Source organism: Herpailurus yagouaroundi, unplaced genomic scaffold (genome assembly GCF_014898765.1).
Source record: "Herpailurus yagouaroundi ecotype Mexico unplaced genomic scaffold, PumYag 29, whole genome shotgun sequence".
Classification (NCBI taxonomy): Eukaryota; Metazoa; Chordata; class Mammalia; order Carnivora; family Felidae; genus Herpailurus; species Herpailurus yagouaroundi.
The window spans coordinates 13,402,122-13,428,367 of NW_024412377.1; the positions used below are offsets into that span (position 1 = coordinate 13,402,122).

The 26,246-nt window shown below is 42.2% G+C and overlaps 1 protein-coding gene across 3 annotated transcripts in view; it reads left to right on the top strand.

The window, feature by feature from the left end:
- BASP1 (brain abundant membrane attached signal protein 1) overlaps window positions 1-26,246 on the top strand; it is a 57,250-nt gene that overhangs the window by 24,504 nt on the left and 6,500 nt on the right. Inside the window, exon 1 of one of the 3 annotated variants that reach the window (XM_040494380.1) lies at window positions 4,621-4,727. The exons of the other annotated variants lie outside the window; for them this stretch is intronic. The gene's annotated coding sequence lies outside the window, so the exon portion shown is untranslated. Of the gene's footprint in view, window positions 1-4,620; window positions 4,728-26,246 lie in introns of those variants that run through there. 3 annotated transcript variants of the gene reach the window in all.

A 26,246-nucleotide genomic window follows, 5' to 3' on the forward strand; every position in this document is an offset into this window, starting at 1 on the left:
TCAACGTTAAAAAAGATTGAGAATATGTACATTACACATTCCTAGGGTCTGCAGGACAGAATAATTAGGTGAAAGGTTGGTCCATCATCGTGTGTGTGTGTGTGTGTGTGTGTGTGTTTAACTAGTAATTTAATTCGTGATAATATATAATTGGATTTATGCTTATGAGTCATCTGCTTTAACTTCAGACCGCATTTGGTAGAGTTGTCGCCACTGTTTGCTTTGTGTGTATAGGTGAAAATTGTACTGAGCTTTCAATGTGAATAAAATGTAAGAGTGTCATCATGTTGGGAGAACACATTCTCGCTTGGGAGTACATTATCCATGAATACCTGGGGACCTGTGTTGTAGTTAGTAACTCTTGCCACGCGGGGGTCTGACATTGAATCCTGGGACTTGCCTCTTCAACCCCTATTTTAGGGAGGTGGGAAGTCAAGGTAGAAGGACTCCGAGTTACCCACACAGACACTACGATCGAATGCACCATCAGATCCTAAAGTGAGATTTTAACCTAAGTACAGCTTAGTGGAAATGCATCATTGAATATATTTTTGCGCTGAAGTACATTGAAGGTATCTTAATTACAGTTTTTTCAAACATACTTAAGTGCCAATGTTGAAATGAGACATTTTCCCCTGTGGTGGCTATCAGATACATTTTGTTAAGGTTTTTTCACATTTAATATTTTAAAAATGCTAAAGTTATTTTACAGGTAAACTTTAGTTTTCAAAACATTGTGTTTTGCTGTCACTTTGACGATAAAGTGTCTTTTGTCATTGTTGATGCTATTTCTTCTCCCTGGAGTTTTTCCATTAATACCGTCTGGCCTCCCTATTCTATTCTCATTGTTAAGAGACATTGCATAAGTGCTACATCTAAATGCTAGATATATGATGTTTTGTGTATACATCTATACAAATCTATAAATACCAGTTTGCCTCTATGAGTAATTCCATTGTTTTGGTAAACATTCTCACCTCAGTGATTTAATGTATGAAATTCTGAGATTAATGATAAAAAAAAAACTGTAATTTTATAGGCTTTTAGAAATTACTAGGCACTGCAAAGAAAGTTACATCACTTTTTTCTTTTTCTTTCTCTAGGTACAGAATCTCCTCAGTCTTTACTATTAGAAAAACACAGAGAAAATTTGCTGGGGTGGGAAAGACAAAAATGAAGAAAAAGGTGAGGGAAGGAAAAAAAGGAGAGAAATTAATTGTGTAGGGTAGCTCAGCCAGCATCAGGATAGATTATTTGGAAGCGGCAGGATTCAGAGTGATGGGCGTATGATGCTCAAGCTTGTGTATTTGCTTTCGTAGAGTCAAAACGTAAAACTGGGAAGTGTAGTGAATTAGGATAGGTTGAATTGTATCAGCGAAATGTGTGGATAGAGAAATAAATGTCAGGAAGAGCCTAAAAAAGGAAGGGGATACAGGTTTTCTAAAACCTTTCTAGAATTCTTGGAGATGGCTTCATAGTAGAGTCCCATTGTACTCAAAGGTATTTGGAGAGGGTCTTTCAGCCAGAAATGATGGCCACAACTTGTCCCAGCTTTGAGAATTGGTTTCAACTCTTCAGAGGACGTTCTCCATTGTGTTGACAAGAATAGAGCCCTCCCCATAAAAGACCTTTGGGAAGCTGGAAATTCTAGGTCACAGGGGCCACGACAACCCTGAAAACTAGGTTGAAAACTGAGCCCCCGTGATGGCAGTAGGGGGCCAGTGAGAAAGAGGGGCCTCATTCCCCAATTGGCCATTTCCCCAATTTGCTTTACAAACCCTTCCATGAGAGATCTTTTTCAAGATTGCATTCTTGCTCCCTCTGGATCTCTGGAGATCTGAACTCTGGCTGTGACCGTCGAGGAGAAGCACCTAATCTTCTATCGGTCATCTTGTATCACCTTATAAAAGTCATTTCAGTGAGTGTTGGGTTCTTCCTCGGATTAAAGTTCTGAACATGAATCTGAGAGGCTTTGACCCAGAGCCCCTCGGACTGAATAGAGTCCATTGGCACTCTAAAAAGATGTGGATCCTGACTTCGTACATATGGCTGAGTGAGGATAATGTTTTTATTTGGTGCAGAGGATTAAAAAAACCTAAATGTTACTGTGTCTTCAATTCAACGATGGAAGAGTCCGTTGAATACCGGACTGCCCACTGGATGTGTGTTCCATATACTTTGGTTTGTCAGTTGTAACTCTTACCTAGAGTGTTCCTTCTTCAAAAGGTACCTGTGGTTGGGAATCAACTTTGATGTGGCCTCTAAAGTTCCTGGCCCAGCACTTAAGCTGGCCTTTGGTGGAATAACTCCTCAGTCAATTTTAAGAAAATGTATCTCTTTCCGTATAAGACAGCGGCAGGAACGGAGTGTGTGAGAATGGCTGTCTAAATCCTCTGACACGTCATATGTCCCAGATTTAACTTAAAAGAATTGGTAGACTTTGTGTTAAAAGAATCAAGGGATAAATGTGCTGCAGAGGATTTGGAAAATATTTAGCATTTTTGTGGTCTCTTTAACAGTGCCCCACTGTTTCCTGGGGCAAGGGCATTAGTGATCAGAGAAATTGTGAATCTCTGCATCTGGGCCACCGTGGAGCTTTCTTAGGCATGGGCTGGCTAGTACCCCGGGGTCGTGGGTCTGCCTGTGTCTTGTTCTCAGTTGCTTGTGATTATTTCTGTTCAAACCGATCTGAGATATTCCAGACCTGGGGGAGTGAACGGATGGTTTCATGCTGGTTGATATTCTGGTAAATATGGGGCGCCTGGCTGGCTCAGTCAGTAGAGCACATGAGTCTTGATCTTGGGGTCATGAGTTTAAACGCCACCTTGGATGTTGAACTCACTAAAAATAAATAAAAATAATACTCTGGTAAATATCTTTTAGATGGTTGTGTGCAGTCCTAGGGCTAGAATTGTCACCTCAGCTATAAACGCAACAGTCTCTCTCAGACACACACAAATTTAGCCACTGTTTGTAAACTTGTGGGATGAAAAGACCACGTTCGTATTTCATGTTTGTTACCTGGAGACAATGACCGATAATTGTGCCTATGAGAGCAACCTCTGTTGTGAACTGAATCCGTTGAAGTGAAAACAAGGATGCCATATTTTACTTACCTATTTCTTTTGAGAGAGAGTGTGTGTGCAAGTGGGGATGGGGGAAGTGCAGAGGGAGAGAGAGAGAGAGAGATAAAATCCCAGGCAGGGTCCACACTCAGTGCAGAGCCCAACTGGGGGCTCGATCTCATGACTGTGAGGTCATGACCTGAGCCAAAATCAAGAGTTGGATGCCCAACCGCCTGAATCACCCAGGCACCCCAGCCATACCATACTTAAATTAAAAGCTTATTATTATTATTATTATTATTTTTTATCATGTGCTGTTGCTGTGTGTGATAAGGTGACAAAGCGTTGAACTTCCGGTGCATCTGTGGCATTAATTCTATAGTGGCCTCCCGCGGTGTGAATCTACATGGGGGGAAGGGTCACGTAAGCGGAATTGTTAAACAATATCTGCTCCGGAGGCAGTTGAATGTGACCGTGGGATATGGTGGTGTTTGTGTGATCGTTACCGCACGGACAGTGCGATGTTTATTCTCTGGCTGAACATTCTCGTTGCGTACACTTGAGGATGAATAAAACCAAGCTGAGACGTTGACCAAGCTCTGTCACTGAGGTGTCCTTTCAAACTCAGGAGGAAGGAGGCAATGTGTTTTCCACTGTGGGACGTGAGCTACTTCCAGCCCATAGTACGGCACAGCTTCCTACAACGAGCGTGTTTATGGTTGCCTACCATTAAACAAGGGGACACTGGACGGCTCAACACCCTCCCGTCTTGATAAAAATACACGCTGCGTTGCAATTGTGCTTTTTTTCTTAGCTTTCAAAGTGCTTTTATGTACGGTGTTAGGGCTCCTCGATTACCTTTTTTTCTAATCACACACCATCATTGCACAAGTCCCAGCATCTCTTAATTATGGAGGGCCTGTACCACATCGTATGAAACTTTAAACATGTTCACACCTCAAATTAAATACGCTTTGCATTAACTATAAATCTGTGTGTGTCGATCTGTAGAGGCTTGATGGCGTAACTATTACTGTGAACATTTGTCTTCGCCTGTTCAGGCAGCCCTGACAAAATACCCTAGAGTGAGTGGCTTAAACACTAAATATTAATTTCACTCAGCTTGATGCTGGGGAAGTCCAGGATCAAGGTACCAACAGATGGGGTGTCTGGTGGGAGCCCTCTTCCTGGTTGGTAGGGGACTGTGTTCTTACCATCGTCTCCCACGGTGGGGGGGGCGGGGGCTCTCTGGGGCCTGTTGGCAAAGAGCACTGCTTCCCTTCATCAAGGCTTCCCCCGCATGACCCAACACCCACGTACCTCACAAAGGCCCTGCCCCTGCATACCATCACACTGAGGGTTCGGTTCCAACATAGGAATTTGGTGGGGCGCATCGGCATTCGGTCTATAGCAGTAGTTACGTACTTATTCGTTAAACTCTCTCTTTTGAATTTTGGAGGCTTTATTTTTCTTTCCTTGAGATCTCAACCTTGCAGACTTTACAGGGCCTTTGAGAGCTGACACCTTTGTCCCACGTCCGCAGGGCCGGTCCTCGTCGCTGGCCTTGCATTGCCTAACCTCCTGGTGGGTGGGTCTGACCTGGGTGAGGCACGGCCGTCCCTCTGGCAAAGCCTGGTTTTCCAGCCAGAAGCAAATCCAAAGGTAAGAAGCTCCTCCCTGACTGTGTGCCTGGCCGCAAGTCGGAGTTTTAATCTCCTTGGGTTGCGGTGTTGGGGGTCTTTTGCATGGTTGCTCCCCCCTGAGCTGCGGCACTGGCCAAAGTCTAGACAGATGTGATTAATCGGCCTGGAATTTGAAAAGCCACATTCAGTCACTAGATCCATGAGACCTTTTCGGTCCTGTTCGGTCAGTGGTAAGGCAGTTGCCAGCATTTTCTTTTGTGTTTCTTTCTTTCTGTTGAGAATGAGAGTTGGGGGGGAGGGCCAGAGAGGGAATCCTAAGCAGGCTCCGAGCTGGGAGCCAGATGAGCTGGGAGTCAGATGTGGGCTCAATCCCACAACCGTGAGATCACGACCTGAGCCCAAATCAAGAGTCCGGACGCTTAACTGACTGAGCCACCCAGGCGCCCCACGCTGTCCCCCACCTCCCCATCCCCCACCAGCATTTTTTTTAACCCCTACTTAAAAATCACTTGACACACAGCTGCTTCACCTTTTTAAACCTTCAGTGTAGACTTTCTCATGTTTTCTATAAATGGCTCTTTTTTTCCCCCATGCTAACATTTCTGCCTCTTTGCCGGCTTTGTGCCTTCCTATTTCCTTAATTTTTCTGAAACCCACAACTTGAGCTCTCTCTCTCTTTTTTTTTTTTTTTTCTTTTTGGACCATCCCTAAGGCTTCTCATTTGCATGTGTTTTTTTAGGGTTCTTTTTTACTTTTACTTATTGCTAAGACCCTTGCTGGTGTGCTTTGGTCCATCCGTACTAAAATACACCAATTTCCATGTGATGGTTTTTGTTCCACTTGACTATAAAAAGTCACTTTGTTCTGTATAGAAACTTTGTATTTTATAGGAGATGTATTTTTGATTCACTTGTCTGTTTTTAGCTGCACTGACTTTACAGTAAGTATTAAGAATCAACCTAATTTTTGTTACTATTTATTTTTCACAGTGAATTCATTGAGCAGGCTTGCTATTTTCGGGTGATTCCAGACTCTGACCACTGATTGTTAAGAAATGTATGTGTTTAAGAGATGGTCATGGGGAGGAGGGAGTCTTATGAATAATTTATTGCCAAATGTGTTGAGATATTTTTAACCTGAATTTTTGGCACTTAAGGAGTGGGTTTGAGAAATTTACTCTTAGAATTAGATTTTTGTTTTTGCATAGATAGAACAGAAAATTTAAAATTATAATGGCTTAAATCAGAGATAAGTTTAATTTTCTTTTAAATAAAATTCCAACAATGGGCTCCAGGGCTGATGTGGTAGTTCGGTGGTGTTTTCAAGATACCAGGGTCCTGTCTTTCAGCTTCCATTCTCAGTGTTGATTTCTGCCCTCGTGGTTCAAAATGGCGGCCGGAATGCCAAGCTCTCTTTCTTCAGAAGCACGTACAACACTTTTTAGATCATATTTTGTTTGCCAGCACTTAGTAGAGGAGTTGAACTTATTTTACATAGGAGAAGGACACAAGTAATTGGATACCAGAGCGGTTGTGATAGTGGTCGTGTGCGTTGGTCCACAAAACCCCCATATTTCTGCCGTGGCAGTGGGGGTAGGTGGATGGTTTTAGTCTCTTGGATGGGAACACAGAAAAGGAGTAGATTCAGGTAGGTGGGAAAGGTGGTAAGGAGCTCACTTGGGGAAATCTTGAGTTTGAAGTACTCAAGGGATGTCCATGTTGGGTCAGTGGTATACCACAGCGTGCTCGAGTCTGTAGCTCAGGAAATAATAGTCGGTAAGCTGTAGACACTAGACAAAGGAACCTTAGCATTCCAGAAGGCTCTTGAGACTGTGCACGTGGGTGAATCTCTCAGGAAAAGCAAGACAGCTGAGTTGACGAGGACCAAAGGTGATGCCTCCATGAACATTTGAAGGAAGTCATGGACAGAAGAGAGAAACTTAGGTTGAGGCTTAAAGGTGAGAAAGACAGGTGTGTGGAAAATTAGAGGGAAGCAATAGGTGTGTTTTTATTTTAGCTTCATTTTTACCGTTGGACTGTTGTTTGATATAATGGACGCATCACAAAGATGAACATTTTAACTTCAGAAAAGGCTAGGTGTGATATAATCTGAAGGGCACACAAGACTATGCCGCCAGCTCAAGAAAAGCACTGAGGTCCTTGTTGTCTCATTTCATCATTAAAAGATCCTCTGAATAAATCTTTTCTCACATCAAGGTGTTATTATCCCCATTTTAGGCTTATGAAAAGCAGGCTTGCCGAGGTTCGGCAGTTCACTCCATGCCATGGCGCAGAAAGGGATTAGATCCCTGGCTTGGAAACCAAGCGCATTTATTGGTTCTGCTCTGGATTTTGTGCCTCAGTACCCTGACTCCTGAGAAGTTGACTTGTCGGAAGATTTTGACTTGGTAAGAGCTGTGCTGTTGCTAACAACCCAAGTCCCTTTGCTCTCAAAGAATTAAAAAAAAAAAAATTTTTTTTTAATTTCTGAAAAATTAAAAACAAAATTTAAAAATTAAAAAAAAAAAAAAAAAAAGGACTATCTTGTTCGCACTGGCTAAATATGTTCATCTAAGACTAGATTAGACCGGAATCTGCCAACTTTTCCTCAGGGGACCAGAGAGCAAACATTTTAGGCTCTGCCGGCCATGTGATTTCTGTCACCACTACTCAAGTCTGCTTTTGCAGCCTGAAAACAGAGGGGGTGCAACAATGAATGGGCATGGCTGTGTTTGTTTGTTTTTTGTTTTGAAAATAGCCATTTATGTATACATATATATAACTTTATTCTATATAACTTCATAGTTTGTCTTAATGTTACCCATGCGAAGTAGCTCATTGGCATTTTTAAAATGAACGAACAAAAATAACCAAACAAAAAACCGCCGGATGTGGCCGCGAGATGAGGATATACCATCTTTATTTATTTATTTATTTTTTTATTTAAAAAAAATTTTTTTTTCAACATTTATTTATTTTTGGGACAGAGACAGACAGAGCATGAACGGGGGAGGGGCAGAGAGAGAGGGAGACACAGAATCGGAAACAGGCTCCAGGCTCTGAGCCATGAGCCCAGAGCCTGACGCGGGGCTCGAACTCACGGACCGCGAGATCGTGACCTGGCTGAAGTCGGACGCTTAACCGACTGCGCCACCCAGGCGCCCCTACCATCTTTATTTTGAAAATTAGAAGACTTTGGCCCTTCAAGACTAAGCAACTAGTCAGAAGTCCCTAACCCGTCCAGCATGGCGATAGCATGAGCATTAAAGGATCCTCTTTAGATCTGACACCATCGGCTTCCAACACCTTATTTCCTACTCTTCTTTTTGTCATGTGTGAGAAATGGAAGGTCTCTTTATTTTTATCTTTCTTTCTTTAATATAATTTATTGCCAAATTGACTTCTATACAACACCCAGTGCTCATCCCAACAAGTGCCCTCCTCCATGGGCATGGCTGTGTTCTAATGAAACTTTATTTGAAAAAGCAAGGGGGTGGCCCCATTTGCTGGCCCCTGCTCTAGAAGAAAGTTGAATTTTAGAATTTCTGCTTTTTTAAAAAAAAATTTTTTTTTTAACGTTTATTTATTTTTGAGACAGAGAGAGAGCGAGCATGAATGGGGGAGGGTCAGAGAGAGAGGGAGACACAGAATCTGAAACAGGCTCCAGGCTCTGAGCTGTCAGCACAGAGCCCGACGTGGGGCTCGAACTCACGAGCCATGAGATCATGACCTGAGCCGAAGTCAGACGCTTAACCGACTGAGCCACCCAGGCGCCCCTAGAATTTCTGCTTTTAAGCCCGCAAGTAAAATCATCTGACAAAATTGTGAAAGTAGTGAATTATTCCCCTTTGTTTCCAGACCTCGAAAAATACGTAGCTGATTTTGTTCTTAAACTTGACCTTATCTCTAGAACGATCTTTTCTAAGTGTGATGACCATTCTGAGAGGACAAATGAAAAGGGTGAAATTGGAGTCCCCGTTTTGTTCTCTATTTTATTTTCCTGTGTGTAGTCTTGACGGGATTCTGAGTTACCAAGGTCCTTCCAAATGTCTCAATGTCATCTGATGCTTCCACGTCAACCCCTAAGTCACAGAGGACCTTGACCACCAAACAGACTTCTGAGTTGCTCTGATCACCATCAGGGTGTATCCTGATAGCCACACTGGTATAGACTGGAATCTGTAGATGAGAGGAGTCGTGGGTCCTCACTGTTGGCCGATTTGCATGCATTTTACTCCCGGGCGGTAAGAAGACCACCTCAGGAGTCTTCAAGGAACAGAAAAATCCTTCAACTTAGTTGCTTCATCTAGTGTTTTTTTCTTTGTATAATGCCGACGTACACAGCTATCATGGAAAAAGCTTTGTAAGGTGGAATTGGCTTGTTGGTGGTTTTACAATCTGTTCAAATCTGTATTTGTCCTGCAGTGGAGAGTTTTTAGTAATTTCAACTAGATGATTTTAAGGGCAATCTCTTCTAGAAGAACACACCAAGAGGACTTTAGTATTTTGTGTGCAAATAAGTGCCGATTATGACCAGTGAGCGTAATGAATTTGTAGGAGAGTCATAAGCAGATTCTCTGTTCTTTCTAGCTGTTGGTTCTCATTGATTTGTAAGAGACAGAGCAAATGTTTGCTAAAATAATTGTAATTCACCTTTTGTGTGTTCCTTTTCATCGCAGGCATTGCATGGTTCAGTATACACCTTGAGCACCTGAATGCTCATTGCCTTTGAGTGCTATTATGTATCTGTTTGACCTTTGGCTCTCTTCATGACTTATAGGAAAGAAAATATTTTCTCCTTGTGCGAAAGTTCTCCTAAAGTTGCGGTGACTGGAGGAGCAGAAAGGCTGGGTTTGGGGAATCCCGAGAGTCCGCTGTAATCACACATCACAGTCAAGTTCCGCTAATTCTAAATAAAGAGTCCGTCGTGCCTGCCATAGAGGATGGTTTGGATCTCAGCATAGTCTACTTTTCAGAGTTACATTACAAGTGGAATAAATCTGTGTGAATCAGTTAAATGAAGTAATTTGATAAAAACATTCAATTCAATGGGCGTTCATTGCCATGAATCTTCAGTGAATAGTGAAGAGCTCAGTGACAGTTTTGAAGAACTACAATTATTTCTCCGAGTTTCATTTGATGAAGAATTGCAAATCCCACATTCGAGTTGTCACAGAGTGTGAGTCACGTGATCCAGAATCATGACTTTCTCCTATATGGCGTGCCTGGTACTGATTCCTAAGACATTTTAGGCTTAAATTAGATGAGAGTTGCAATATAAAAGTGGAGAGGATGAAGCTTAACACACCATCTATGCCGGATGTCTTTGTTTCATATATGCCACGTTGACCGGTCCATCAGTTGACATTAAAAAAAAGTAACGGTGTTCTGACAACTGGCCTTTATTTTAATGGGTGCCCTCTCTTTTATGGGTGGTCTTAGGAAATTTTAATTCACTCTCTTCCAACTGACTGATGGCATGGCTTTGATTTTTTTTTTTTTTTTTTTAGTTGTACATGGTAATTTATTGTAACCTGCAGTGCTCCTACTTACACGTTTATTTATTTGGACCCATTGCTCTAAACACATCGGTAATTCTGGACACGAAAATCTTTTCTCTCTTGGTATTTACCGAATTAGTGTCTTAGACATCTCACGTGTTAGAGACGAATTGGCTCAGTCCCTTTGTTTTACAGAAGAACGTTGCAGGTCCAGAGATGCGAGGGACAAGTGTCCGGTCACCAGGGCTAGGGGAAGCCATCCTAACAAAAATTCTCTTTCCCTTTGATTCAACTGAATCAATTTTTGGTCTCGCGTTCTTGACATAGTAAACTAATCTGCCCACTTAATACTTTCGTAAGTCTGCTGGGATTTTCTCCATTGAAACCGACTCGTGAGTCAGAGGTGAATATTCCCTTCCCAGCATTTCTTCTGTATTCTCCTTATACCTAACAGTCACCTGGAACCTGGTGACTTACCGTGGCAGTGCAAGTCTGCTCTGTGTTTTCTAATCCCTCACCCCACGCCCATGCCTAGTGTCAGTCAGGAAATGTGACTTGTAACCCGCTGCTCTCTGTGTTACATGTTCAGAAGTTGTGGGGCTGCAAGGTTGGTGACAGGAAGGAGTAGTGGAACTCTCAGAATCTTGACCGAGGCTGAGTTTTGCCAGCTTGTGAAATCGGGTCGATTTTGTCACGTTAAATATGTCTTCTCTATCATCCCCACCTTCTGTTTGAAGTGGACAAGATGTGTGCCTTTGACTTTCTCATTAAGACATTACACCTCTCCTGAAACACATCTGTCAAAACTTAAGATTGCTTAAGACTCACACTGCCAATGGTGCATTCTGTTTAGCACCGTCCTCCAGAAGAGAGTAGGCTTATAGACGGGGAACTCCAGACACCCAAATAGGAGACTTGGGTTGAGTGTAGACAGGATCCTTGGTCTGTTCATCAGAAGGAATTTGTGTCAGACTGAGTGAATCATCAGTTGTCTGATAGCAGCCTGACTTCCCACCCTTGCCTTAACAACCCGCCCTGTTCTGCATCTCAGATGGTGCACCAGAACTTTGAAAGACATCCCTAGGAGAGCCTAGAAAGCCTCATTAGGAAAGATGTGGGCCACTGACTATGTATTTTTTCCTCTAACTCTTGCCAAATAGTTGACTTTTTATTGTAGTGTTCTTGTTAAAATTGCCTAAGCCACACTGTCAGAATCCAGCCCCCCCCTCCCCCGCCCCCCGCCCTGAGCTACTATTTATCTGCTTGCTGCCTTTGACCAATTGACAAGGTGTAATCTTCCTGGGGCCTAGACTTTGACAGACCTATGGATGGGAGTTCCGAGGGAACCAGGGACAGTGCCTGGACATTTGTGGCGTTTCCAAAAGAAACGTGGAAGTGGATTTGAGTCCTCAATACAATCTAATCCAATCCACACATGATTATTGTACATCTGTGCAAAGACCAAAAATTATAGACCTAAGAGATACAGTGATAGTCACTTAAGAGCACAAACGAAATGACCAAGCCTTGGAGAATTAAAAAGTGGCTTGTTTAACGTAAACCTCTAGTAGTGACCATTGATGTGAAATGTTGGGGGTCTGGGAGCAAACAGGAAAGAATTCTTGAGATGTCTTCAGTGCCACAAAGGTGATGTTAAAGCATGGGGACAGGACCCGTGGGCGGAAAAAGTTGTGAGGAGTGACTGATTATACACTTTCAAGCTGGGAAGGAAGGGGTTAGGGATAGTTTAAGTCTCTAGGGGATTTGTTCCAGGACCTTGAGGAGTCATTTACTATTGCCTAGTAAAACTTTAGTCATGAGACACTTCAGATGTGTATCAGTGGGCCAGTTGCTAACATATATCTTGAGGGGATAGAGATAAAGGAAGCTTCCAAATGGGATTATGTTAAAATAAACCGTACAGGATCCTGGAGTTCAGGCTAATGTCAAGCAAAGGTTGCCCTTTGCCCTTACCAAGTGTTAACCTCCAGGCACCTGAGTTCCTGCAGGAAGGTCACTCTGCTGGTCCCAAGTCCTTGTCAATGGGCTGTAAGTTGCAAGTTGTAAGGAAGTTTAAATGTTCTACATTTCTTTTACCTTTGTTCTCCAAGTCAGCCATAATGAGATTGAAACCCAAGTTGAACAGAACATTGTTGATTCCAGTTCACGCGATCATGTGCAATTAATGATGTTAGTTCCTTTTCTAAGGAGAGTGGGGTGAGTTTTGCATGGCTTGAACCCCTCAAGAGAGACACTGCTGAGGCATTAAATAGGTGCTTGGTTTTAAGTTCACGTGCTGGGTTGATATTTAGCACTTGGTCAGCAGGCGAGTCCCAACTGTGATGATATTCGTGTGGCTTGGAATCCAATGTCTCGTTCCCTGGTGGCTCCCTGATTCCAAGAAAACTTGGATCACGGATTTGGGTAATCTGTTTTCTTAACTTGCTTTTTCTAAGCCTATAGAAAAAAAAAAAAAAACTAAAACAGAAATGGCTGACTTCTTGCCTGAATTTTATACTAACAGCAAGGAAAGATTTCTGGTAACTCTTTTTTTGTACTCTGTGTTTGAATGTATTATTTTATACATGGAAAATAAAATATTCCTAGGAAAAGGGACTATTGATATTTCCATTTTAAAACTTTTACTGAACTCCAAACAGGTAAGATGGGCAAAACTGAGTATTATGCATGGCCCTTTGCCACAGCCTCCCGATCTACCTAAAACAAGGGAGGTGGATATGTAGTTGGAAAATACTCTTTCCCAAAGTTGCTTTCAAGCACATTTTAAGAGACATTCTCCCGTTTGATTTTTTTTTTTTTTTTTCCTGGCACTTTCTCCCGTACGTACTGGGCTCCCTTAGTCATTTGGTGTTCCCTGTTGGCATTCATCTTTTCTCAACACGAGGCGTCTGTTCTTATCATTGTAAGATTTTGCACATTTAGTAACATTCACTTGCTCTTAAAACCTACTCATTATATGATGAGTATTGCAGGCTTTAGTCTAGGATTTAAATGTGAAGGAAAATGATTGTTTTTGATCATAATTGAATCAATTTCCATTTGTTTGCCTGTTTTGAATACAGTAATTTATTCCCCCTCTATTTTACCTAATCTTGAAATTCAAGGTCACCACCAATTACCTAACAGGGCTGAGAAAAGGTTTCAGGTTGTTAAACACAAATCTAATCGAGTAAAGTTTAGAGATCTAATTGGCTTTATCAACCCATTTGTGAATCAGGCAGCGTCCCGTCTGGCCAGTAGAGGGGAGCTCCCAGGAATTGTACAAAATGGAAGGTTTTTGTAGGAAAGCCAGTAGGGCAAGGATGTTACTAGCAAAAGAAAAGAAAGGATTGTTTCGGGCAAGGTCCTTCCTTTAGTGGGCAGAGAAGGGCTCCTGTTTTGTGGATGACTTCATCTTCCTTAGGGGCATAGAGGGGGCCCATGTGACAGATTACTTCATTAGCACGGATGAGAACATTCCTTACTGGCCCGGGTAAGCCTCCGTTTCTAAGGGGAGGTTGAAGCTGCAGGTAGGTTAGGTCTTGAGCCCTGGTTTGGTGACATGGCCTAGCATACATGACTCCATTTTGGGCCTGTGGTGTTCTCTTTCACGAGGTAAAGAAAGGTGAATGAAAATTTCCTGAATACCTACTGTGTGTCATGAGCTGAACTTTGCTCTCTCGTGCCAGTACTGCAGTTAATGCTATTAACAATCTCGCTCCCACCCCCCTCCCCCCACTTTTTTTTTCTTTTGTAGGTGAGACCGAGTTTGCTGAGGTGAACTTCCCCGCCCAAGTTCACACAGCCGAACTTGGCCTGCTGACCCCATTGCCCAAGTGCTTTCTCCCCACAGGGTATATTGGATGGGGGCTCAAAACTCACTGGCCAGCCATCAGCTCCATTTGAAGTAGAAGAGGAAAATCTGTTGTCTAATTCTATAAAATGGATGCTCCCGGAAAAGCATATTGTCTCAGGGAGAGCTGTAAACCCAGAACAGCAATTGAAGCTTTGGTTCTGTAAGAAGGGAGTTTACAGAGCCCTACTGTGTGTCCCCCCAGTGTGAAAAGTTGCTGCAGTAACAAAGGACCACCTAAGGCCTGATGTAGGTGCGGAGCGGGGGCGGGGGGGGGGTGCACTTCTCTGCAGCTGATAACACTGTTCTTCGGTCTGGAACCTTCCTCTTCTCTGCAGACTGCTCGCGTGGTGCCCCTTCTGTGGCTAAACAGTGGCACTAATGATGGGGCTGGGGGGGAGAGCAGGGGGGTGGGGAGGTGGGGGGGATATGGCTGCTGGAGAGGTTCTGGGAGGGAGAGAAGTCGCGATAATGCTAATGTATTTGTGATTCTGACAGCAAAGAGAACTCAAAGATGGCCCCGTAGGTGATGAGATTTTATTGGGGCTGACGCCACCCTGTTCTGTCCCCCCTTACCTCGGGGTTAGACCCAGCTAGGTGTTCTTCTATGCCCGTTTTCTGCTTCATGGCTACCAATAATCATACTGGTCTTTGGAATTTTCGTGTTTCAGTTTTTATAGATGAGGCAAAACCATTAGCCGACTCCCGTGTGGCTGCAAACTCCTCAGTGAGTGTCCCCTGAGCCACTGGCTTCAGTTCTACCACGTTAGCTTCTTAAGAAATACAATTCTTAGGACCCACGCTAGACCCATGAGTTAATCTGGAAAAAGACCCCTTGGTCTGCATCATTAACAAGGTCCTGGCGTGATTCCGCTGTTCTCAAATTTCACTACTTCTATTTGATATGTTGTTTTTATTTATTTATTTATTTATTTATTTATTTATTTATTTATTTATTTTTTCAACGTTTATTTATTTTTGGGACAGAGAGAGACCGAGCATGAACGGGGGAGGGGCAGAGAGAGAGGGAGACACAGCATCGGAAACAGGCTCCAGGCTCCGAGCCATCCGCCCAGAGCCCGACGCGGGGCGCGAACTCCTGGACCGCGAGATCGTGACCTGGCTGAAGTCGGACGCTTAACCGACTGCGCCACCCAGGCGCCCCTGATATGTTGTTTTTAAATTTTACCAAATAAAAAGATTTTGAATGACGTCGACATGAGGGGCAAGTTGGTACTGAATTCCATTTGCTTCAATTAGAAGTCGTTCCTATTCATTCATTCCGCGAGGAGATATGGATTGAATTTTTACCATAGCGGGTGTGGAGATAAAAGACGTAGTCTTGCTTTCGGAGTTCCCGGTTGGGAACAAATACCCCTCAGTTATGTTTTGCAGTCTCACAGCACTCTGGGACTCAGACTTTCAATGTTTTCTTATTATTCAATGGCTCATTAAGTGGCCAGGAGACTCAAACTTGAAGAAGGCAAGTGTGGAGAGGAAATGCTTGGATGGGAAATATTGAGAGATCTACTCCACTTGTAAGAGTAGGGGGCCGCATTACAAGTGACATTAGAGGTGACCTTGTGTTATTTAAACTCACCATTGCAGTAGCCTCTTGAAAAGAGACAGCTTTTACTGTTTGCCTGTGGATTCAATGTATTCTTCTTTAATTCAGCCCATGTTTCCTAAACTCTTCTTTGTTTTGCGCTAAGCATAGCACCAAGGGGGGAAAAAAGGGCAAATTCTTTGCTTAAAAATCAAGGACCTGTAGGGGCGCCTGCCTGGCTTAGTTGGTTGAGCATCCCATTTTGGCTCAGGTCGTGATCTCGTGGTTCGTGAGTTCAAGCTCCATGTCGGGCTCTGTGCTGACAGCTGGGAGCCTGAAGCCTGCTTCAGATTCTGTGTCTCCCTCTCTGCCCCGCTCACATGCGGGCACACACACACTCTCTCAAAATATATATAATGGTTTTCTTTGAAAATGATTAAACTATGAAATAGCAGCAGGACTGGAAATACCACTACATTTACTATTGGTGCCAGAACAAAAAGGTACATTAAAATGTCAGTATGTGACAATTTTAAGTGGTCATAAAACGTGTGAACCAGCCCTTCGTGATTAGATATAGAAAATACTGGAAATAAAACTGTGGTTTTTCCCTGCACCGCCGGGTCTCCTCCCTTCTCCCTGGCTACTAGTCAGACTTTGTCCAGGGGACTACATTGAGCGCATCTGTTACGGCTCCAAGCCTAGGATGATCTGTCTAGTTGACCAGTAAGCCCCCAGAATATCTCAGCTTCTGGAAGTTGTTGTTTTGTTTTGTTCTGTTCTGTTTTGTTTTTCCCTGGGCTTTGTTTAATTCTGTCTTGAGAGCTTTCAGTTAGTGGCAGTCATAGGACATATTAGTTTCCCAGGTCGGTAGTGGACGGGAGGAGTGGTTCAGGAGTGATCTTAGCTTGCCTTTCGTGGGTTGGTTGTGGTTCACTTACTAGCTTTATTGGCGAAAAGAACAGGTGATTCATATGGAGTCAAATGTTAGAATGTCGCAGCCCAGACTCTTGAAAGGACCACTCCTTAAGTGCACATAAATAATGATGCAAATGCACAGCAGACTCTGAAAGAAAGCATATTAGGCTATTGATGAGAATGAATAATACATGTTTTCTGATGGTCTGCTGCGTGTGGCAGGATGTTTTAAACGGGAGGGGGAAAAAAAAACCCTCTGCATAAGGTCTGCATTTGGTCAACCTCCTATTCAAAGCCATGCTTAATGTCCTCTGTCATATTTATAGCAGCACATAAATTCAGTTGTATGGTTAAAAGTTGTAGAGCCAACTGGAGATATACTTTGAAAAATTGGTTTCTACAATATGCATTTAGTAACTTCAAAAGTCTCGCAGTGATTTGTGCGTCCTCCTCGTAATTACGTGATGGGCCCTAATGCTTAGAATTCACCACCGTGGATGATCTCTGGAACTTGGCCATGTCTCATTTAATGGAATGGGGATTTCGGTTGTAATTTAGCATACTTATTTCTACTGCTGTGTAAAAGCTGAGCTTATGTAACCAAATTTATACTCCTGGTTCTTTCATTTTATACGTTTATAATTTGAAAATTGCATTTCTCAGTGTGGAGTAAGCCTGCCATGTTTATGGAGCACCCATCGTGGATTCACAACCGTAAAACAAAACCTTTGTTCTTGAGGTTTCAGATACGTGTTGAAGAAATTTGAAGAAGGGCTTTAGGTCAATGCTCCAGTAAGACTAGATCTGTGTTACTGTTAAAGCTCCCTGCCCAATACAACAGAATATAAAAGGGCTAAGCAAGGATGAGACAGATGGATGGCTTATTAAAGATCAAGACCAGATTGCATGATCAGGAAAGCGTAAGTGTAGCAAAGTAGTTCTTAAGATTGAATGCCCTTTTTATATTTACATTGCGAATAAGGGTCTAGAGACCAAATGTGCCTTCCCTTATTTCCAAGCCTTTTACATATAATGTGATGAACCTATTTGCTTTAACTTGGGCACATCAAATTGTTTTCCGATAAGACCTCTCCAGGTTTATTGGTCACTGTGTTCATCCTTTAACACTTTAATTGATGAAATGGTTGTCCTTTTTTCTTTGTGTGCTTGAGAAATCCTAAGTGTTGTAATATGAAAGAAGCTAAGTGATACGGTAAATAACTAGAAAAATAAAGACCTGGAATACTAAAAGGTAAACAACTATTTCAAATGCTCATGAGTTAACGTGCCCTGCAGAGAGATCCTGTTGAGATCGTAGTGAATCTTTGTTCCGGAATAAGTCGGAGTTGACCATGTTCACTTGAAAGGGAGGGATGTGGATGCTGAGTCTGGGCACGCCACTGGCCTTGGACTTGCCCTCACTCCTTTCTCTCCCTCCCCATCTGTATAGTAAGTAAGCTTTACCAAGCCCAATTTTGACTTACTTTCTGAGTGAGTCTTCCAGAACCTTGAATAATCAGTGATTTCTCCTTCCTGTTTGTCCTTTCATTTCTTTCTTCCTTCTTTGTCTCTTCCTCTCTTCCCATATGTATTTTCTCTTCTTCCAAACCCTTACAAACTCTGTCTTGACAACATTCCAAGTTCTTGTCTTGGCTTTTGCCTTTACTGTAGCAACGCTCTTTTCTGTTGACCATTGTGGATATCTCTCCTGGCCCCTCTTACGCTCTGTGAGCCCTTCCTGAGAGACCTATATCTTCATTCTTCCACCCGAGTCACGCCAAAGTCAGTAGTGGGCAACTTATCCCCAGATCGAGTCACACAATTTCCCTCTTGGCCTTTTGGCAGCAGCATGCAGACCCGCCAAACTGCTTCCTGAAACCCTCTCTTCCTTTGCCTTCTGAGATGTACACTTTTTTCCCCTTTGCGACTCCTCTAAGAGCTGCTTTTCTACTTTCTGCCATTTGAATACAAACATTCTATTAGACAGCCTTATAGATTTATATTCCATCATCCCTCCCTCCAGGTAAATACATCCTCACCTATCTCCTCAATGTCAAGGGGGTTTTCTTACAATCTTAACTGGACTTTCTACTTTCCTGTCTTCATCTATAGATAGTATAGCTATCTGTCCGGGGAGGTTATCATGATGGTCGAGACCTCATGTAAGTGCCAGCGTGCTTGGGTTCACACCAACACCTCCAGAGGAATAGTTGTACGATCTTAGGTGAGCTATTGACCCACAACATGCCTTGGTTTCCTCAGGGCAAAGTGGGGGTAGTAATAATAATTCTTTCTCCATAGGATTGATGAGACAGTTAATGAGTCAATATACAGTGAGAGTAAGTACTATGTGTATAAACACTTTTGATATTTCTTCTATCTCAGACCCCATCTCCTCTATCAAACTTTCCTGATGCCCTTACTCCAACTAAAGGTTATCTCTTCTGGGAAAAGTACGGTTTTTCACCCTCTCAGCTTACTCTCATTTTAATTGTCTCTGTATGTCGTCTCTCTCCTGCTAGACGAGAGGAGGTTTTTTGGTTCACTTGTCTCTGTGCATGGCTCCTACTTGAACCCACCTCAAAACAGTTCTTTTCTTATGAAGATTAAGTCTCTTCTAGAATAATTTCTGAACATTTGAAGTTCTCGAGGCCACTCTGCATGTTGGATTCTTTTTTAAGTTTTTTTTTTTTTTTGTTAATGTTTTATTTATTTTTGAGAGAGAAAGTGTGAGCAGAGGAGGGGCAGAGAGAAGCGGGGATAGAAGATCCGAAGCGGGGCCCTGTGCTGACAGCAGAGAGCCCCATGCGAGCCTTGAACCCATGAACTGGGAGATCATGACCTGAGCCAAAGTCGGATGCTCAACCAACTGAGCCACCCAGATGCCCCACTGCATATTGGGGCATATCTGTTCTTATCGAATATAGTTTTTGAATATGTCGTGTTTCTTCATTCTGTATAAATTCTTTTTCTTTAATGTTTGTTTATTTATTTTGAGAGAGAGAGAGAGAGAGCGCACACACATGAGCAGTGGGGAGGGAGGGAGGGAGAGAGAATCCCAAGCAGGCTCTGCCCCAGTGTGAAGCCCCTTCTGGAACTGGGAGATCATGACCTGAGCTGAAATCATGGAGTCTTGATACTTAACCGACTAAGCCACCCCGGTGCTCTTGTAAATTCTTTCTTAAAGGTAATTTCCCCCCCCTTTTCTCTTACCCTAATATTTGCTTCAGCTAACCAGTAACTTGGGTATTTTTTTAGGCCGCAGTAATTATAAACCCAGTTGGTCTGGTGAAGAGTTTGTCTGCAGATACAATTCATGAGTTCTAACTTTGCAGGTTACCTTAAAATCAATCATGGATTGCTTTGCTTATAGACCTGTGGGAGCTTTGCAGTCCTGAATTCAGAGTGATAATTACGTGTTCAAGAGTACAGTTCATATACTCTGGCCACACATTTAACCATGTCAGGAAGCACTGATTCGTTCTCAGCATTTGTGTGAAGTAGATGTATTTTCTTCTGATTCTGAAATGGAAACAGAATCAAAAGGAGACTGTAGTCGGTCTTGATCATATCATGAAGCAGCAGTCAAACCGGGAATAATGCCCCAGCCTGTGACACCTGCCGTGGCATATTCATTCATGTTGCGTTTTGCTACGTGCGTGGAGTCATCCTCATTGTAATCTGGTTGATGTCATCCTTAAAAACTCGGTTCTCCTGGTTGGAGATGAAATGGTTAATTAATCCAGATTTGCATTTTCAGAATAAAAATCTTGGCAATGGATGGGACCTTTGTACGTCTTGTATAGGAGGTGCCTAGATATTATTAGCACAGAGAAAGAAGACATAAATAGGAATAGCGTGTGAAGTTGTAAATATAGTAACTTTTAGATCATATGGGAGAAATTCTATATTAGTCTTTTTTTTTTTTTTTTTTTTTTTTTTTTTTTGGTTTGGTGTGGTCTGGTTGTATATACCAGTTAAGTATACCAGTGACTTTCCTTGTCACAGACTTGTGGTGGTGTTCACTGACGTAGTGACAAAAACGTGAACATATTAGTAAGAAATGCAAGTGGGTGACATCGTGGAGTATGTAGTGATTGGAGAGAGAATACAGTGCATGTAATCCCCCGGGGTTTGGGGGGTAGCGAATGCCTGGAAACTATGTCATTATGCAAGGTTGCATTTTCTGAAGAGCGACACTGCTGTAATTGGGGCTTGCAGTTTTGTGCCAAAGACTGGGGCGACACTAATGGATACTGACCAACTGAGGATTACTGAAACGAAGATTCGACAATTGTTAAGGGGTGGCCCTGTGCAAATCGAGACACCTAAAATTCAATACGTGGGTTAAGATAAATACTAATACTTAATTGCCAGTAATTTTGCTCGCTACCGAGATACAGACGGGTTCTTGAAAGCTATTTGGAGGGAGTGGGGGGACGAGCGAAAATCGGTGGCCTCAAAGGACTGAAATCTCAGAGTCGGTCATGACAGTGCTTCTTTGCTTCTCTTACTCAGAACCCCTTTTGATCCAACATTTCTCCTTTCCTCTCTCATCTGCACCCAACCAGACTCTTTAGTAAGTGTTTTATGTCAGGGTCTGAAGAAAGGAAAGGGTAAATGAGAGCTCCCAGAAACCCTACGGTGACTATAGGAACAACTTCCATAAAGGCGAAAATATCGATTAGATTCTATCCAGGTAACTAGGGCTGTGCCTTCCTATGTTTTAAAACATTGCTAGTTTTTTTTTTTTTTTTTTTTTTTTACTAAAACCAAAGGCAGGGGGTCAGGGCCTGTGTTTTCGCGTGGTAGGAGCCAGAGGATTTGAGAGCCTCAGTTCTAGAAGAGGGAGAATGTCTTCTGTCTATGGAGAGGACTGAGCAGCAAGTCAGCCCAAGGGCTCCACGCACCCAAACGGAGCCCCTTTCTGAGCACTGGAGAACAGAGAAACTATTTTCATGGGCTCCCTGATTCAAAATGCTACTCACCGTGGAGTCCAGGTAGAAACCTTACACAGCTAGATACTCTCATTCTTGGGTGCCCGGAAGGCATCTTGCTAGAAAAGCTGGCTGCATGGGGCGCCTGGGTGGCTCGGTCGGTTAAGCGTCCGACTTCGGCTCAGGTCATGATCTCACGGTCCGTGGGTTCGAGCCCCGCGTCGGGCTCTGTGCTGACAGCTCAGAGCCTGGAGCCTGTTTCAGATTCTGTGTCTCCCTCTCTCTGTGACCCTCCCCCGTTCACGCTCTGTCTCTCTCTGTCTCAAAAAGAAAGAAACGTTAAAAAAATAAAAAAAATAAAATAAAATGTTAAAAAAAAAAAAAAAGAAAAGCTGGCTGCAGTTTCCATGAGTAAAAAAGACGCAGATAAAGATTGGATCGGATGGAGGAGTAGCTTTTCAGAAGAAGTGGTATAGCGAGGGTGGAGAGACTTGATTCAAAATAAGAAACTTCCTCTCATTGATCTCATTCTCCTCACTCTTGCCCTTGCTCTCTCTTTTATGTGAACATAGTGAATCTTTGCCCTTACTGTTTTCAAGTCACCATGACCTCGTGCTGACCATGACCTCCCGAAGCAAAGTTGGCATTTAAAACCTGTAACTGGCCTGAACGCTTTCTCAACTTACAAACTCCCAACAAAGTCTTGTAAAATGTTGCTTTCTGTAGCTTTGTAAAAAGTTGATGCGTCCTAATTTTGTTTTGTGTAATTTGTCCCTGACAATAAATGTAGAAATGAATTCCTGCTTGATTGAAAAAACAAAACAAAACAAAACAACACCTGGGGCGCCTGGGTGGCTCAGTCGGTTAAGCGTCCGACTTCGGCTCATGATCTCATGGTCCGTGAGTTCGAGCCCCATGTCAGGCTCCGTGCTGACAGCTCAGAGCCTGGAGCCTGCTTCTGATTCTCTGTCTCCCTCTCGCTCTGCCCCTCCCCTGCGCATGCTCTGTCTCTCTCTGTCTCAAAAAATAAAATAAAATAATAAAAACATTAGAAAAATAAAAAAAAATTCATGAGAGATTTCTTAGATAAAACTGTTTAATGAGGTTCTGAACACATAAGAAAATTCAGAAAAAATTCAGACCTTTATAAACAAATTGAATTTTTTTTCCTTGAAAGAAATATCCCATATTTCTGTGCTCAAGCACAAAACAAAAATGGTTCTACCCAAAGTAAGTGGTGTAAGTGATTGTAAGTGTTTGTGTGTTAAGCTCTTCAGACTTCTCAAGTCTGAAGGAAAAGAGAATGAGTCCTCAGCTACAACCTTCAACTTTAGCAATATTCAGACCACTTTTGTGGTACTGGACTATCTTAATATTTATTCTGTCTCAAGGATTCTACCCTTTTCCATAAAATTCAAGTTACTTTTTTTCCCATGGTGGTGGCAAGAGAATAATTTCCACCTGGTGCAAATTTCTGTTTTATAAATGCTTTTTTTTATATGCAGGAAACTGGTTACTTAAATAGTCTTCCATAACTAACTGAATTTAAATATATATATGTATGTTTATATAAATTTAATATACATAATATATTATTATATATGTATATGATATATACATATATATTATATATATAATTTATTTAAGTAAACTCTATACCCATCATGGGACTTGAACTCAAGACCCTGAGATCAAGAGTCTCCTGCTCTACCAACTGAGCCAGCCAGGAGCCCTTGACTTATATATTTAAATGATTCTCACAGGATATAGGATGGGACAAGGAAATTGTTTTAATTTGGCTTCTGAGGCTTAGTAATCATTTTATGTCACTATTGACTTTTGCTTTTGAGTTTTAGGTGGATATATTGTTCTAGCAAATTGAACCTAAGAAGTCTTCCCACATGGTTTTCCTCAACCAACACTCAACTGCAAGTCATGTTAGCTTCAGGAGCCTGTGATGGATCTTCCATAGATTGACTTAAATTCTACTGAAAAGATAGTTTTAAAATATTTTTAGCATTGCATAAAAGGGGAGATGGTTAGCGTTTGATTGTTTCTAGAAAGTGCTTCTTAGAGTTCGGCACAGGGCACGTCTTGGCCAGCAGGACCACCAAGGGTTGGTAGATGACCCATCAAAAGTAGGTCAAGGGAAACAACTGAGCGTCTTCTATAAACACAATGCGATGAAATAGTTCTGCATGAGCAAAACTAACGAAGCATAATTTTTCTGGCAGTTACGTCTTCATCTGAAGTGTTTTCAGGGTTCAGTTCTGCCCCCACTCATTACTTACGGAGCTGATGCATTATTCTGAAAACATATCCTAAGTGTAATTGAAAACCTCAGAAAATGTTTTTTGGTCAATACTTGGATGCTGTTTTGTAAGTTTTTATTTCTAACTTTTAACAAGTTTCACGTGTGTTGAAGGTACTGAACATTTATTGTACATTAATTATATCTACAAAGAAATCCAACTATAGCAGGAAACCAACTGGATGTCAATCTTCAGGGTGCAAGGTGGTGTGTAAGTTTTTATGATAATAATCAGCAGGAATATAGAGCTTTACTGATGGCTTTCATCTGTTCAAGCTGCTATAAGAAAGTGTCATAGACTGGGTGACTTATAAACAACAGGAATTTATTTCTCACGGCTCTGGAGGCAATAAAATTCCAAGGTCAGGGTGTAGCATAATTGGGCTCTGGGGCCTAGTGCCGACTTCTTCCTCTGTCCTCACATGGTGGGAGGGGCTGAAGCGCTCTGTGGGGTCTCTTATAAGGGCACCTATCCCATTCATGAAGGCTCCATGCCCAGGACCTCCCAAAGGTCCTGCTTCCTAATACTGTCACCTCAGAGATGAGCTTTCACCTTACGAGTTTGGGGGAGGACACAAGCATTCCGACCATAGCACTGATCGTAACCCATTTTTCACACACATAGCATTTTGTTAGTGTCATAAGCCTTCATAAAATATATGCACACATTTCCACCTTTCCCACCAAGAGCATGAACTTTCAACATCTTCATTTTACTGAATAGGAAATTTGAGACCCAGAGGGGAAGGTGATTTGCTCAGACTCTTAAGCAAATTATTGACAGCTGGGACCAGCACTCTGCATGCTTGCCATTTTTAGCAAACTTTCATACTGAGTGCGAGGGGGCTTGTTTTTGACGTGTCTTAAAAGATTTATAATTTACTTAACCTTTCTCTAAGTGACGTTTTGTCCTCGGCCCTTCTGCCTTCATTGTCTCAAAATGAAAGACCAGGTTTTAATTCAGGAGGCTAGGAGGCTATGCTGATGGTAGATTGGTTTGTTTTAAGGTAAGAAAAAAATGTAAGTGCCCATCAGGAAAGTTCTGGATGCGCTGATCATATTAGCGTTTGTAAGAATTGTTACTTAATGAAATTAAGTGATAATTCAGCTCTGTACAGAGGTGATTTTGACCCCGTGTCCCCTGAGGGTTGTGTGTACAAAATAAACACGACTTAGGTGATTTGAATGGCTAAGAAGCATCTTCCATGTTCCCTGATAGGCTCTCTGGAGTGAAAGGAACAAAGACTTGGGAGAACCTTGTAGGGGAGATCATCTCTATTAGAGTATGTTGACTACAACATAACCTTTCAAATTATTTCTTGCCCTTAATTCCCCAAACAATTTTTTTTTTATGTAAAATTTAAGCTGTCAAGAGTCAGAGTCATTTTTTTAAGGTTTGCTATAGTGGCGATATATGGGGTCACATTTCTTTTCTTTATAGATACACATAGTCTTCAGCTTCATAGTTGAACATGAGCTTGTAAGCAGGATTTTGTTTTATATAAAAAAAGGGCTTGTCAGCTTCAAGATTCAACAGGATGTTTGGAGAAAGAATTAAAATCTAATTTTTAGGCCATTTATTACTTTACTTCATGTACCTATTTCTGAGGCCTGAACCCATCATCTTACCTTGCCTGCCTAGCTAGGGAGTTCTTCTTTCACGTGCCTTCATCCGCTTGAAGACGTTAGAGAAACACCTTTGGAATTTTCATGAAAGTTCATGAGTATACACGGTCATTTATTAGGAAAAGTCATTAGCTGCCAACAAAGAAACGTGTCAGTCGCTTTGATCAGCGAACCGTGCTAGAGTGACCCTTTCTCTCCTCTTTTCACCAACAAGCAGAACTTGAATTCTCTGGAATATTTGTTTATAGCCACGTGGGATTAATTAACTAGAGAGAGGTTTGCTTTTATTGGGGGAGTAAGTCACAGGACAGCTGTGGGAGGTTTAAAATACCATGTTAGGACCTTAAAAGTATGAACGTGTTGGTACTTGGTAAAAGAAAAAAAGCCCTCCACAGAATGCTGGGAAAAAAGGGGGCATTTGACAGTGTGACCGTCCCTCCTAAGCAATTTGTTTAGCTTATTAGCTGCGCTAAGGCGTCGATCAAGTTTTTGGCCTTCCACGTGTATTATAGGCAATAAATGAATTTTAACTGCAGAATTTGGGTTCTGCCTTCATCCCGATGACTGAAACGGAATTTTGCCTTGTTTCCTTGGAACAAATGATGAAGAGATGGTAGGAAGATGAAATAATATTTCTTCCGTGGTCGCTCTGGTACCCAGCTCAAATTAGGAGGCATTAGATTTGGTGACCGCTCTATAATTTTTACTTCTGTCTAGAAAATAATTTCTTGCTATCACAGACTGTTGATGTTTTTAAAAAGACTTGTAACCTCTTGAGAATCTTAAGTGCATAGAACATTCACATCCAAAGAGTAGACAAATTTACTCTCAGCAACATGATGACAAC